The following is a 16,281-nucleotide window of genomic DNA, read 5'->3' on the forward strand; positions in this document are numbered from 1 at the left end:
ACTATGTAATATACGTGGGATCTTTTGAACGCGTCAAGAGCAAGGTCATGGTTTGGGAACGTTCACGTGAGTCGTACTACCGGCCGCACGCGCGAAGTTGTATCCTATTCATTTATGATACTTGCGCATGCAAGAAGGACATGTATACGGCCAACTACACCTGTCGTCACCGTGATAATGTTGCTGGCGAATAATCCGGCGCCTATCTTTTATAGAGCCACTTACGGCTGTACAATGGCGTAGTAAATAGCGATTAGATAAAATTAAAACTTCAAACACTTTTTATTTTATTATCTCGGTTTGTTTACGCTTGCCGGTTAATAATTTCAAACGGACCTCGTACACCCGGATTCTGAAGCCATGGTCAAGCCTATCGTTCCTGTCGGACGAGAAAGGCTTAACCGATATTTTTCTCTCGTGCTCGATAATATTTACAAGATCACCAAAGCTAACACCGACCGAGTTATATATGCACGTATCTATATATGTATATATGTATGTATGTATGTATGTATGTATGAATACGTGTGTACGTACGTAAGTTGGATATATACGCTCTGTTGAATTCGCAATTTCTTTCCTTTCTCAAAGATTAGGTTATCATTATTTCTTTAATAATGAAATGTAAACTATTATTATTGTAATATATTAGATGGTTGATGTTATAAATTTTTATCACAATTAATAAAATTAGATACACACATGCGATTCGTTGAAAATTAAAAAAAGAATCGTTCCGGATCATCGAGAATTATTTATTATTCTTGAGAAAAGAAGTCTATTCTAGATGTTACCTATCTACATAAAACGTTTATGAAAGAAGAGTGAAAAAATTGTAAAGTGGAAATCTCATGAGTCCGTTTCACTAGCTTTCAACGATGCATTTATATTACTCGAGCCAAGCTTAGGGTCGAGTAGACTGTTAAAGAGAGGAAAGAAAGAAGAAGAGGGAAATGATGACGGCGTGACGAGGAGTGGGCGTAGATCGTGCTCATAAAATCATTACCTATCATCCTTTACACTTTTATGGAGCGAACCCGATCTTCGTTAGTCGTTACAACGAAGCCGCAATGCGAAAACTCTACAATCTGACTTCTTTATAGTCGTTGAAAGAACGTAATCGAATTACAACGATTATTACATTACAGACTCTTGAGAATTTTTAAGGTTTGCCACTTTTAAAATGCTTCAATTCATTCCTCCTTCCGTCGACCGATTAATAATAATTAATCATTCAATTACCTTTCAACTAAATTTAAATTTAAATGTAAATGATAAATAAGAAAAATATTAACGAAGATGTATCTAACAAAACTATACAATATATTATGTATTTAGAAAATTTCATATATATCCGTAGCGTTTAATTATCGATCGGTCATATCGATCTATAATAAGGAAACAATTTTCTAACCGGTCCCTGAGAAATTGGAGTATCATTGATGGCAAGTTATAACCAAGAAAAAGTTTCGTTCTGCGCACGTACGAACCGAGAAAGATGGTCCATCTATCTGGAATTCGTCCCACGAAGCGTACTTGGAACGAAATTGCGATAGGTGTCATACTTTTTGAGGGAATATTCGATGGCTTCTGGATGCAGAAAAAGAGTGAGAGAAAGAGAGAGAGAGAGAGAGAGAGAGAGAGAGAGGGAGAGAAAGAGAGAGAGGGAAAGAGAGAGATAGAGATAGAGAGAGAGAGAGAGAGAGAGAGAGCGAAAGAAATAGAAAGAAAGAGGGAGAAACGAAGTCGAAGCGACGGCGCTAAAAGTGACTATGGAGGAGGAAAAGAGAGAGAGAGAGAGAGAGAGAGAGAAGGGGTGATGGTGGAGGATGGGAAAGGTGGAGAAGAGGTCCAGGTAGGGGAGGAACAAGCAGGGACGATGAAATGGGATAATACCGACGCTGCAGGACGCGGCAGCCATCATCGAATGCTAATGAGGGGTTGCCGGCTCTCGGGGCGGAGGATTCAGCTCGTAGAACGACGCAGCTTCGGCCTGATTATAAATTATACATTATCTCGCGCTAACCTCCTCTGTACACACCGAAATCCAACTAGACGTATACGCGTTCCGTTACTATCGCGTGATATCCGTTACTACCCCGTGACCAGCAACCCCCGGGTTCTACCCTCTCGGGGTAAAAAGTACGACACAATCCTGAACTCATGAAAGCGAGTTTTACAATCGTTTCGACCGTCGACGCCTTCTTTCTCGGTTCCTCGCAAGAATTCTCCCTTTTTCCTATTTTTTTTCTTTCTATTTTCTTTCTTCTTCTTTTTTTTTTTTTTTTTTTTTTTTTTTTTTTCTTTTTTTTTTCTTTGTTTTCGTTTTTTTATCGTTTCTCTCAAGAGAGAAAGAGAAAGAGAGAGAGAGAGAGAGAGAGAGAGAAAGAGAAAGAGAGAAAGGACGAGCTTGATCTAACTTACGAAAGAAAATCGTTGAGTATCTAAAAGAACGAGAAGATGATGGAGGGTGAGAAAAGGATAGACGAGATGTGACCAAAAAGTAGCGAACGGGTTCGTGAAGAGACACGAAGAGATGTAGGGAAGAAGAGGCAGGTCAGAAAGAGAGACAGAGAAAAAGATAGAGAGTGAGAGAGAGAGAGAGAGAGAGAGAGAGAGAGAGAGAGAGAGAATCGTGTTGTCACAGAGATTATTGAAACTGCAGTTTTATGGGCCTTAAAAGCAGTTTAATTGCCGTTATATAAGTGTTTATGCGCTGCTAGCTTTGGCCTCCGCCTGCGCCACCCCAAACGTTTATTTTATGGTCATACGGCGCAGCGCGTACCCCGTTTTGTCGCGTGCCGAAAGCATCATACCAGTCAAATCCCCAGGACGACCGGTCGATTCTAAACGTCACCGTACGTTTACACTTTCCTGCACCTCCTCGAAAGGCCGCCTTACTTTTATCTTTTCTACCTTAAACCGGGCTCCTGAATCTCGTACCTTCCTTTTACGTAGGAAGCATCTGCTATCGTTGAGAATCACGTGCCCAACCGATCGCAGATCCTCTATACATTTTATCGCTTCGCATTTGTGCTCCAATACGAGGAGAACCGGGGCTCTTGTAATTCCCGAAATGCGATATTAATGGACGTAAGTGCGAATTTAAGGGAGCGCTACCTATTTCACTTTGAACTCTTTCCTATACTTGCCGACGGATACAAAACTCTATAACAATTTCTTACTGTCATATTAAGGATCGATTTTTTTTATTTTTTTTATTTTTTTTTTTTGTACGTGATACGACAAAATCGTGACATGACAAATGTTTGAAACAATGAGATTTAAATTAAAATTCGCCATTAATTATTTTTTTTTTCTTTTCCCCTTTTTTTTTTTTTTTTTTTTTCTTTCAAAATGCACTCAATATTTTTTTAATCTTTATCTATGGTAATATGTGTATCTTTAAAAATATACATAGTTATGTTCGAACACGTTTATCTTGATTTGTAAATTATTACACGAAAGGTAAAGAAACGTATTGCTGTTTCATTCATATATTTAATAATACATATTTAACATTTAACACGAGCTAATGCGAAACTCAGATGTCATCATATCAATATGTTTCTCAGGGTCATGGTAATTCCAACAAGGAATCGTTTCACTTCGAGGCACGTACCGTTCGCGACGATAGAATCCTCGAAAAAGTTTTAGCGAGATGTTCGCATAAGTATGCAACCAATGTTCTTTACCTGCATAACGATAATATGCATGTATGCAAACGGTCAAGAAAGACATATCTTGGACATTTGTATAGAGCATTCGTAGGAATGGTGCAACTACACGTGCAACTGCAACTCGGAGTTTCGTCGATAAAATTACAAAATGACGCTTGGGACTCGTTCATCCACTTAAAAAGTTCTCCTCCTCGTATTACCTTCGGATACATCACAATTTTATTATTACATTTTCATTTCCTATAATTATTATATCTCGACGAAATTTCATTTTCACTTTCATCCCTTTCTCACTTTTAACAATGGTTTAGAACTCTAATGGGCGAACTCTAATAGCAAGATGCTTCGATGAAACTACAAAACTTTCTTTTTTTTTTTTTCTTTCTTTTTTCAAATACTTTCATTTTTTTTTCTCTCTCTCTCTCTCTCTCTCTTCCTTTTTTCTTTCTTTCTTTCTTTCTTTCTTTTTTTCCTTCTCTCTCCGTCATTTCGATGCCAACAGCGAAGTAAAAAGCTACGCACCCCTTCACGGGAAAAATCTTGATTTTTTTAAGGGATAGCTATTTTTTTTTTACCGAACTTTCACCAATACCCTTTTTGTCACGATTCTCGTCATGGGCAATTCCAAATAGTAGAAAGTAAAGTTTACCTGATCGACAAGGATCGACCGATTGGTGTGTGTAAATCACCGATACTTTTTTTTTACTGCTCTAACACAAAGTGAAAGTAAAGGCTTCTTTTGCCGTATCTCTGACGAAAATCAAAAAAAAAAAAAAAAAAGAAAATAAAAGACAAAAAGGAAAAGAAAAAAATACATTTTTGCTCGATAGGCTCGATCGATTTTTAAAAAAGGAATTCGCACTGTTATATTTATTTTATGATCATTCCCAGAATAATTATCATATTATTAATGTCAATGGAAAAAAAAAAAAAGAAGTATTACAAATATTATAAATAAGCGAATATTACCATATAACATGGAAAACTTTTTTTTTTTTCTTATACGAATTCCTCGTTCGATTCCATGAGACGACAATTTTTCGAAGAACAACTTTTTTTGCGATATCATTATGCTATAAAAACGCAAATAGAACTATTACTCATATAATTGTTTTAACGATTCTCATGTCGTTATACTTTAAATATATAATTTCTCAAGTACGTTTTGCATCATGCTCGTAACGTTTAGCTTATCTTTAAGTCATAAATGATTAGTAGATTCCTTGAAAAAAAAAAAAAAAAATATTTCACCGTATATTCAAATAAATTCGTCTTGATGCGTCTGCGTTTACAGACAATGTTACAACTCGAAAGCAGTCTATATCAAAACGTATGAAATTAATAAAAAGACAAGAGATAGAGAAAGAGATAGAGAAAGAGATAGAGAAAGAGAGAGAGAGAGAGAGAGAGAGAGAGAGAGAAAGAGAGAGAAAGAGAGAGAGAACGAGAAAAACGTCGTCATTCATCGGAAGTAATCGTTTGAGTTTTTACGACGTGCCAGATTTTCCGATATCCTCGTAAATTTCTATTAATGCCGTCGTATCGTTTCATTGCCGTATAAACAAAACGCATGGCTCCTGGCTCCGATTCTTTCTCTTTCCTTTTTTTTTTTTTTTTTTTTATTTTTTCTTTTTTCTTTTTTCTTTTTACTTCTATTTTATATTTTTTTTTTCTTTCTTTCTTCCTTTATCTTTTTTTTTGTCGTTATTTTTTCTTTTTCTTTTTTTCTTTTTCCTTTTTCTTTTCCTTTTTTTTTCTTTCTTTTTATCGCCACACAATGATAAATTCATACTATATCTCTTGATATATTTTAACGCGACGATGTAGTAGAAAAACAACATAAATGGTTGGCTTAACGACGTGGCACGATTTTGTCGTCGTTTTAAAAGTACGTAAAAAAAAAAAAAAAAAGAAAGAAAAAGAATAGAATACGATAAAAAGTATGTTAAAGTGAGTAAAGGAATCGTGGAAATTTTTTTTGTTTTTTTTTTTTTTTTTTTTTTTTTTTCATTTTTTTTTAAACAAAAAGAAATTTCATAATTACCACCGACGACGTAGTGGTATGCTCTTAACCGATCGAAGCGTATCGCAAAAGTACTTCGATAAAACGTAAAGTTTGACCGCTTCATCGTAAAAGAGCGAAGTCTTTTTTGGGAGAGTAGTCAGATAGGATAGAAAGGGTATTTCGATGGACGTGCTCCCTTTTTTTCTCTCTCTTTCTTTTTTTTTTTTATGTTTATCAGTGTTCTCAGAGAAGGTAGACTTTGGTGGTTTAATCTTTTGTTCTAGTTGCAGGAAGCACGTGCGATCTTTGCAAAGACTCTGCGGTCGTTCGCGTTCTAATTTAGAAAGGCAGCCATTAACCTTAATGAACTGATTACCAAGGGAGCTTGGCTAAGCGCACATATAATATACGCAAATACATAGAATATAGTAGATAAGTGTATATAGATATACGATGGTTCTCGACGATCGCAAAAAGGTTTGAAATATCGAAATGTACGTTTACACGGACGTTTAAAAGCCTCCCATCTGTTTGCCAGTATACCCTGCTAATTATTGCCGGATAGTATAATTTATCGCAATTATACCATCACTTTTATCCCGGAATCGGCGTTTTCTCTCTCTTTGTCTTTCTTTATCTCTCTCTCTCTCTCTCTCTCTCTACTTCTCTCTTTCTTTCCGTTTGTTCTTCTTTCCTTTTTTTTCCTTTTTTTTTTTTCTTTTTTTCATTTCATCGCACTGAATTCCATATAAGGAGGCTTTTGCTCGTTCTCATTCACATTGCTTTAACTCCGATCGAGCGTCTAAAGTCCTGTTCATGTAACCTTCGCTCTATTAATTTACTCGACTCGCCATTTCTCTCGGAAACACGGCGAACGGTGCCCGTAAGATCTTCGCCATTAAATTACGCTCGATCCACGATAGGTAGGTAGGTAGGTAGGTATATTGGCGTTCGAAATCGCGGATTTCAATTAAAATAATCGACTCGTCGTTGTAAGCGAGCAAAATGAAATTGCTCGCTCGCTGAAATAAGAACGAAGCACGTGCGAATTGCAATCACAAATTCTTACATATTAGTCGAATACGCCTCTCCTTTCTATGCTACCGTATTTAGTCGTATTATTCAAAGATACGTATCGAATGATTTTTTTTCGATCGTGAATAATTCAACGAGTTACCGAACTGAAACACATGGGAATTTGTATTCTATAATCGTTGATCTAAACTTATATACTAATTGCAATTCTTTCTATCTCCTCAACGCGCGGTAATAACAATTTATATTAATGGTTGTTACTTTTTAATCGATTTATATTATATCGTATATATGTATCGTTAAAAAAAGAAAAAAAAAAAAAAAAAAAAAAAAGAGAGAGAAAAAAAAGACCACGTTTACTCATTTTAACATTGTTAAACGATCTATTACTATTCGATTATCTATTTGTATTGCAACTTATTCAAGATTTTTATTCGAATCACGAAAGAAAACTCGTATTAAGGTATAATCTTCTTTTCTTCTCTTTTTTTTTCTTTTTTTCCTTTTTTTTTTTTTTTTTTTTTTTAATCTCACTTACTATCGAAAGCCAAATTAAAGAGGAAAAATCTTTCTCTCTCCTTTTTAAATCTGATTCGTGAAATTTAAATTATAGAACCCTCGTGCGGTTCGTTTCGGTCGTTCGTTAAAAAGATGAAGAAGAAGAAGAAAAAGAAGAAAAACAAAAAGAAGAAGTAGAAAAAAAAAAAAAAGAAAAAAAGTAGTCGAATCGTACAGAAAGAAGGTAGATTTCTAAAACGTGTAACGAGTATTTACCCTCTCTTCCTACTCGTGGCGATTTGGACCATTCCCGTTACCGGCTCGCTTTTGGCCCCTTTTAGCTAAAAGTTTCTCTCCCCGTAACAAACATCTCGTTTCAGAGAGTTTTCAACAGATATCGCAGTCCTCCTACGGTCGGTCGTCGTTGCTGGCGTCAAACTTCTCTTCATCTCTATGCCGAAACTTTAGTTTACCGTAGTGTTTAAGAGAAAAATCGCCTTTTCTCCATAGCGGAAGTTCGTCGTGGGTAGTCGAGAGTATCTCACCCATATCCCTCCGCGTTCCTTCACTTTTTCTCTTTCTCTCTCTCTCTCTCTCTCTCTCTCTCATTCACTCACTCACTTACTCTCTTTCTTCCTTTACCACGTCCATGTTCGTCCAACGACGAATTCCGAAGGAAACTTTCTTGATGCAAAATGAAGACGATGCTCTTTTACATTTTATCTTGATAACCTTTCCCATTTATGCCGTTGGGATAAAAGGATTAAAGCTGGACTATTTTTCGACTAGATCTCTTGAAAATCTTTGGAGTTTTCTTCATTACACTAAACTCCGCCAAATCGAATAGTAAATGTATAAGAGAAAGAGAAAAACGCGTTACGCGTTTCACTCAACAACGGGAAAACGGACTTCCTCGAACCCCTTTTTCTACGTCCTGTCGTACTCTCGTGGATTTCAAGTTCATCGACGGCGTTTCAAAGGGAAACGAGCGCGCAGGATGGTCGTTAAAATCGAACGATACGACGCGTCGAGCGGTGTCGGTTACACGCTCGATAAAATTTTACGAGGAGGACACAGAGCGATAGCGAGAAACGCCTGACGACTGACGATGATAACCGATTTCACGAATTTTCACGAAAGTAAGAAGGATCGAGATAATATATCATAATTCTTTTTTTCGTCCTTGAATCATCCAACGTATTAATTATTTAACAATTAATTATTCAACGATTACGTACGTATATAATATTTAATGAATTATACGAGTGACATTGTGATTTTTTATTGCCGATAGAAAACAATTATTAAGAGGAATCGTACGTTCTCGTCAATGTTATAAAACTAACTGTACTATGAAGTAAATGTTTATCGTAGCTCGAGATACGCGTAATAGTACGACCTTCATAAAATAATTATCTACACTTTCTCGCGGCGTATCATTCATAGAACTACAAGAAAAAGAAAAACAAACAAATCCTTCGTTAGGAGTATCTCAATCAAATGACTCATTCTTGAAGTTGAACATATGTTTCTTTCATCGAGTAACTCTGAAAAAATAACACTCTTACGGGCCTTGAATGGTAACCTTGCTTTCTTTCTAATCAATCGATCGAATTACTATAATATTGATAACGACACAGCGACTATCATTATAAGATTAAATGAAAATATAATGAAAAGACAATTACTCATCATTATCATCATCATCATCATCATCATCATCATCATCATCATCATCATCATCATCATTATTATTATTACTATTATTATTATTATTATTATTATTATTATTATTATTATTATTATTATTATTATTACCCATAAGCAAGTACTTATACACGCTTCATTGAAAATCATTAAAATCACAGGCGAAGTATTAATAGAATTAATAGTTCCGTACTTTTGTCCCATTTCTTTTCTCGACGATCTCTTCATCTTATATTACGTGGAATTAATTCACATAAATGAACACATACGTGTATATTAACATGTGAAGCGGTTGGTTAGATGGGATTGCGTTAGAAGAACGATCGAGGAGAAGATCGAAAGGATAAAATTTACGCGAGTGCCTAGAAAGGGACAAAAGAATGCAGTTAGAGAAACGTAGTTGCTGACATACGGAACGATGTTGACCATGCACAGAAAGGGTAGGAAAACGTGGTCGGTACCTCGAGCGTTGCTCGCTCGAAGGCACTAGCTTTGAATCGTGGCCACGTTCGACTGGAGCTCAGTTTGCGCAACTTCTCTCTCTCTCTCTATCTCTCTCTCTCTCTCTTTCTCCTATTCTCTATATGACTGTGTTACTCTATGTCTCTACGACGTTGTGGCATGGGACTGTAGTGGAGAACGACCCCCTGGCGAGCACTATCGTAACAAATGTGGCCGTTTGCATAACACGACGACGAGCAATTCGGGCAGGTTTGACGGTGCGCGATATAGACCTTTAGCCATAGCATGTAAAGAGAAAGCGAGCGAGAGAGAGAGAGAGAGAGAGAGAGAGAGAGAGAGAGAGGTCAGAGTTAAAAGGGAATGGAAGAGAGACGAGGGCGGATCGTGGTCGAGGTACAGGACGAGGGTTCGAAGGTAGATAGTAGGGTGGTTCGCTCTCCCAGAGGGCTTCTGTATAATCTATGCTCTGAGATAGCCAATACCGAATAGGGAGCTGCATCCTTCTCATACTCTCTTTGTCTCTCTCTCTTTCCCCTCTCTTCCCTCACTTCTCTTTCTCCCTCTCTGTCCGTTCTCGTTCAGCAGCCCAAGCCGCATTTCGAATTGGTCGGAACAAAGTGTGCGCTTGACGTTTACCGAGCTTTCCTTTCTATTCGCAGCTTCGATTTCATTGCCGGACTCTCCGTTAACCGTTCGTCGGTGGGAACGGCTCTTGGATACTCGCTCAAAGATAGTTAAAGATCTGGGAATAGAAGTGACTCCCAATGACTGAGAACAGATAGATCGTTTCTCCTTTGTTTCGTCGAAAGTAACGAGATGGATAACAGATGATCGAATTTACTATATATATATAAAAAAAAAAGAAAAAAAAAGAAAAAAAAACAAAGAGAAAGGAAGAAAAAAAAGAAGAAACGACACAAAGGTTTACACGTCTGGATAAATCGCTAATTAGTCATTCCAACGATTTGTTATATTCTCACATATGTACATATGTTTATTGCGAATAAAACGTATCGGATTTCATCTAGGCTTCGAAGCGTTCGAAGTATATTTACATTTCGTATCTCGTAATTCGCAATGCTTACGTCAACATTACGTATTATACAATGTGACGTCTTTATCCACCACGCGATAATGACGTTTAACGTATGATTTTAGCCAGATTCTCTTGTATTTGCCATTGCCACGTTCAACGTTTTCCTATTATTATGTCCCTTATTACGACAATTTACAAGGACGTCTTGCAATTAACCCGCATCAACTCTAACTCCAAACTGAATTACCTACCGACGGCCCGCATTGTCCCTTTAACGTGCATTCACATAATCGTGAAAAGGGTGTTAACTTCTTGATAAGCACGTAATCTGTTCGACAAATTCTTTACGATTGTGTTTATCGCGAATGCTCCAACAATATGTCAGGCAGACGACATCGTTAAAACTTTTTTCTCGATTATTTGTGCAAAATCATTGTTACGTTTCTTTATGGTAAAAGAAAAAATAAACGAAAAAAAGAAAGAGAAGAGAGAAGTCACGATAAATGGAATAGAAATCGTCTAGCTAACTTTAGTCAGTACGAAAGGGTCACGTACGTCCATTGAGCAAAATCTAAAAGCACGATACGAGTCTGCATCGAAGTAACGAACCATTTTACAAGTTATTGACCCTTATACGAGGTCTATAGTGAAGAAGAAGAAAAAGAAGAAAAAGAAGAAGAAGAAGAAGCTTTAAGGGAGCAAGCACGACGAATTATTTCGACGTCGAAAGAGTGGTCTGTGTTCGAGAGAAACGCTATTATTCTTCTTTATCTATTCTCTTCTGTTCTTTCGAGTTTACTTTCTCATTTATACTATCATTAAATTCGATTTATAACGAACGACACCAATTACTCCTTTTATTTCAAAGTAATGAACGAATATTGCCGATATATTTTGAATTCAACAATTTCTAATATTTTCGTAATAAGTCAAATAAATCCATTTGATAAGCCTTCGATATTCTCGTTCCTTTGTCTCTCTTTTGTTCGATGGACAAAAAAATGTTTGAATCGAAGGCAAAAAAACGATCACCAATGTCTACACCAAATCCGTGATGGCCAAAGAGAAAGAGTAACATTACGAGGAATGTATATATATATATATATATATATAGTTGGCGAGCGATCCGGTCTGAATATCGGGCAGGTACGTCGCCGTGCTGTTTCACGGTATACCCCTGATACAGCTTATCACGACTTTTATCCCTCGATAAAAACTAAAGGCCCCATTTCCAGCTTTTGTACTGCCCGCGGCTTCAGTGGAAGGTATTGCGCCTGCTTCTCCAGTGTACCTCTACGTACCTACGTGCATAGCCAACCGGTAGCTTCGTTCATTTCTCTCACTCTATCCAAAGCTACGTACATATACATACTTACATAGAAATGTATGTGTGTATGTATGTATGTATACGTAAAGAGAGAGAGAGAGAGAGAGAGAGAGACAAAGACAAAGAAAGAAAAAGAAAGAGTCACATTTTCTAGCTGTGCACAGCAAATACGATAGCTGGCAAGGTTCTACGTAGACTACGTGGGCTCGTGTCTCGCGAAGGAGAAAAACATGGAAACGTTCGGATGGTATGTAAGTACGTATGTATGTACGACGAGTCTCAGTCTATTCGTGTTAGAGTCCGTTCTACGGAGTTGATCCTATACCCCTCGATGGTAATGTTCGATAGTAGTGGTGGTGGTAGTGGTGGTGGTGGTGGTGGTGGTGGTTGCCGGGTGATCGAGGACATTGGTGGGGGGTGCCAAGTCATAACGAAGGGGTCGGGAGGATGGTGGAATCGTTACCGGAGCCTGCGAACGAGAGCGCATGTGCGCTCTATTCCCTTCTGCCGAGCGCATTGCATCCAAGGGAGCAGCCATGAAGGAACGAGGATGCGGAGTTCGGAGGGCTTGCTTGGCTGGCTGGCTGGCTGGCTGGCTGGATGGTTGGATGGCTGGCTGGTTAGATGGCTGGCTGGTTGGATGGCTGGCTGGCTGGATGGCTGGCTGGCTGGTTCGTTCGAAGGTGGGGATAGACCCCGTGGGAGTTCTTCTATCTTACTGCTTTTATTATATGTGTGTTTGCTTAACGACTCTTCCTTCTTCTTGGTCCATGGACCGTGTAGTCAGCTAGTCGTTGCATGATCGCGCGTAGATCGCGCTTTCACAAAATGTCTTTGAATCTCAGCATCCTGATGATTTGATAATGACACATAACTGAATTATTGTCGAACGCAAATTCACTTTGTTACTTCCTCATTATCAAGACACTTTATTCAAATGTTCAATCGTAACTTTTGATAAACTTCTTATATAATTTACGTATAAATTTGATTATTTTACTTAACAAATTTTCTCGATCGAAATTTGAATAAAATGATTTATTAACAATAATTATTGAGTATTCGAAACTTTGTCATATTTTTTATTGCTTTAATTTTTTTTTATTCCTTTCTCTTTATTTTTTTATTCTTTTTTTTTTTGTTTTCGTTCTTTTTCTTTTTGTCTTTTTTTTTTTTTTCACTATAAATTATTTCTTCGAGGGATTTGACAACACGAAAATGTACAAGAACTTTCTGTATCAAGTTGCAGGAATTAATCAGTGTCTTCATATGCAACCGCAGAAGATAAGATTATGATCTCACGAAAACATTCATTCGTATATACTGTTTCCTTCGTGAAATAAATAGCAGTCCTCCGTCGTGATACACACGTTTCACAGAAACGCAAAATTATCAGGGATTATTTTTCGTTAGTAATATCTCTCTCTCTCTCTCTCTCTCTCTCTTTCTCTCTCTCTTTCTCTCTCTCTTTCGGAGTTTATTTATACGATACGAAGGTTTTAAACATGTTGTACTCGCCTTGAACTCAACAGAGATATTATAAGCCATCAGACGCAATGAACTTAGAAGACCTTGCGTTATTGCTTGAATGCGCTTAAATAACGTCTTGAGGAAGGGCGGGAAGGAGGGAAGAGAGAACGCGATACAATGAACCGTCTAAACTAGGCTACTGGACTATTAGAATAGCAAGAAGAAAGATATTATATTTTTTTTTCTCAAGCGTCCCTCTAAAAAAAATATTGTCTCTATAAATATCTAAAAGAAGGAAACGAATTATCGAAAATTTTCTTGAAGATTAGATAAAATTATTGGGATATCTTTCCTTTTCCTTTTTCTATCTTTCTTTCTTTCTTTCTTTCTTTCTTTTTTCTTTTTTTTTCTTTTTTTTTTTTTATATAACTTATCCAAAATCAATCATATTGATTTTGACAATTTACAATTATTGTTTCTAACGTTAAGTATCGCGTAAACGCTTAGGATAATATGTTATGCGAACGAGCACGGAAAGTTCTCAGATAGCCTAAGGCATGTCGATGGAGATCTCAATCACATTGTTCAACGATATAAGACGATGCTATCATGGTTGTCACGATTTGATGGAGCGGTAATGGCTCGACCAATATGTACATTCTTACGGAGGGTTCACCATATATATATATATATATGTATATGTATGTATGTATATGTATATATATTACATATACCTCTATCTATGTGTATAGATACGAAGGGAAAGAAGAAGGATGCATTATAAACACATTTCAGGCACTTTCATGGTGCAGGTTAAACATCTCTATGTTGTAAGTGTCCATTGACGCAACATCTTGAGTCGTCTGAACTCGTTCTTGTTACGTTCTTAAAAAAGAGCGAAAAGGAAGAGGAAAAAAAAAAGAAAAAGAGAAGAAGAGAGAAGGGAGATTAAAAGGAGAAAGGGTGCGTAACATGTTCTAATATCGTAAAGCCGCAACGTGCTCCGATTAAACATTATCTCGGGAGTCGAATGTTTCTCACTAGGACGATAGGCACATCCCAGCAATATAAGCTCTCAACCGGATAAAATCTTATCCCAGTTTAATTATTTCTTTCAATAATCGACTTCTTGCAATTTTCACAACAATCAAAAGGAGCCGCCATATCGACTTAAAGCAATCATCCAAGTTGACAATTCTCTCGTTAAATAGAAACATTCTATATTCGATCGAGAAGCGCGATAAAATAAGTACATTAATGGATAACGATATTCCTATGCGCATTCGATTCGCTTAAATCCCCGTATCATTTAAATAAGATATTCTAATAATGTAAAATCTTGTTAGCGACTAATGAGTAATAATCATTTTGATCATGCGCTTTTTATTTAGAAAAACGTACGTTTCTTTACGAATAGATAGATATTTTACGGAAGCGATAGTCACCGCCATCATAGCCTCACGTCGGATGTTCTAAATTGCAGTAGCACGACTTTTATTAGCGGAAAGAGACACCATGGCATTTGCATGTAATGGCGACGCAGCAGTAGGTGGGAGTGGTGGATGGGGGTGGTTGGTACGATGGAAAATATGAGGGTTGAAAAGGGACGTCAAGGAGGAGGGGATCGAAGGTGGTTCGTAATTAGACTCTTAAAGGTTCTACAGGGAGCTTACGTTCCATCCGTTGTATTGTAAAGGAAAAGGGAGAATTTTTCGAAGGGTGCAAAGTTCCGTTTTGGAAATACAGAACACAGCCGCCTCAGGTTTTCACCGTTCTCGAAGTAGGGTGACGTTACCTACATGTCGTTCTTTATTATAAAATGAAAATTTAATTCGGTATAGGAGCATCATCCCCCTCACGATGGAATCGCGAGACGAGATTACATATATTTTAGTACTGGCAGTGCGCCATACCGAGAGGTACTTTATTTTTGAAAAGTCCTCCCCAAGACTTTACGAAATTTCTTCTGGGACATTGGCGTAATTAGCACGAGGGTCTTGGATATTTTCAAAAGTTAGCGACTTAAAAATCTTATTGGAAGAATATACTTATAAGCATGAACGAACGTACGTGAAAAATCGCTAAACTTGGAAAGAAAAAACAACAATGTGCCAGCAACGACGGCGGTCCGCTATAATCGAGAAGATATTTTTCGTTTAGAGAAACAATATCGCCGCTACTCTCTCTCTTTCTCTCTTTCTCTCTCTTTCTCTCTCTCTCTCTCTCTCTCTCTTTATCTTTCTTTCCCTTTCTTGACCCATCCGGTGTACTCTTATAAATTTCACTGGCGGCTTTACAATTTTGTGGAAGATTAGAGCCACCATCCGGAGAAATAACTACACGTTCAGTCGACGAACATGGATACACCTACACGCATAAAGGAGAGAGGAGAACGCCATAGCCAGCATCTGGGCGAGATCCGATCCTTCTGTGTGCGCGCGAACGCATCTCGAAAACACGAAGGAAGCTTGTGTTTCGTGGGTGTAGTGTGTGTGCATGGCGTGTATGGCAGATACACGGCAGATAATGGGAGGCGCCCTTATGGATGGCGTTTGGGTTCCACCGGGAACAATGAAGCCCACTCTCCTCCTCTCTCCATCCATCCTTGTCGGAATCCTTTATTACTAGTCCCTATATATACATATATATATATATATATATATATATATATATATATATATATATATATACACGAACAGGATACCCTCATATATATTGTATATGCGTTTGTGCGTACGTATATGCATATACCTATATATCTATATATATCTATACATATATACATATATATATATGTATGTATATATATATATATCTAGGGTCGGGAACGTACCTGTACACCCTACGCGGCATAGAACGAGCTGTCCAACCAATCAGGATTTAAGTCTACAGCGAGACGTGATGAACCGCTTGTGGTAAAACGTACATACGCACACTAGCTTGCATTCATGCCTGTGCGTGTGCACCTGTTTCATTTAATCGCAAAGGATAGGAACGATTAAGGGTCGACGTTGGATAAATCGATTTTAACTTTCCTATTAGCTAGCTAACATTTCTTCGT

The 16,281-nt window shown here is 37.5% G+C and overlaps 2 protein-coding genes across 3 annotated transcripts in view; both read left to right on the forward strand.

Annotated features, from left to right (window-relative positions):
* The window catches only part of LOC124425101 (homeotic protein ultrabithorax-like), a 487,023-nt gene that overhangs the window by 181,554 nt on the left and 289,188 nt on the right, over positions 1-16,281 (forward strand). The gene's annotated exons all lie outside the window — the stretch shown is intronic.
* Positions 1-16,281, forward strand: part of LOC124425099 (homeobox protein abdominal-A homolog) — a 31,810-nt gene that overhangs the window by 4,592 nt on the left and 10,937 nt on the right. The window lies entirely within an intron of this gene.

Source organism: Vespa crabro, chromosome 6, assembly GCF_910589235.1.
Source record: "Vespa crabro chromosome 6, iyVesCrab1.2, whole genome shotgun sequence".
NCBI lineage: Eukaryota > Metazoa > Arthropoda > Insecta > Hymenoptera > Vespidae > Vespa > Vespa crabro.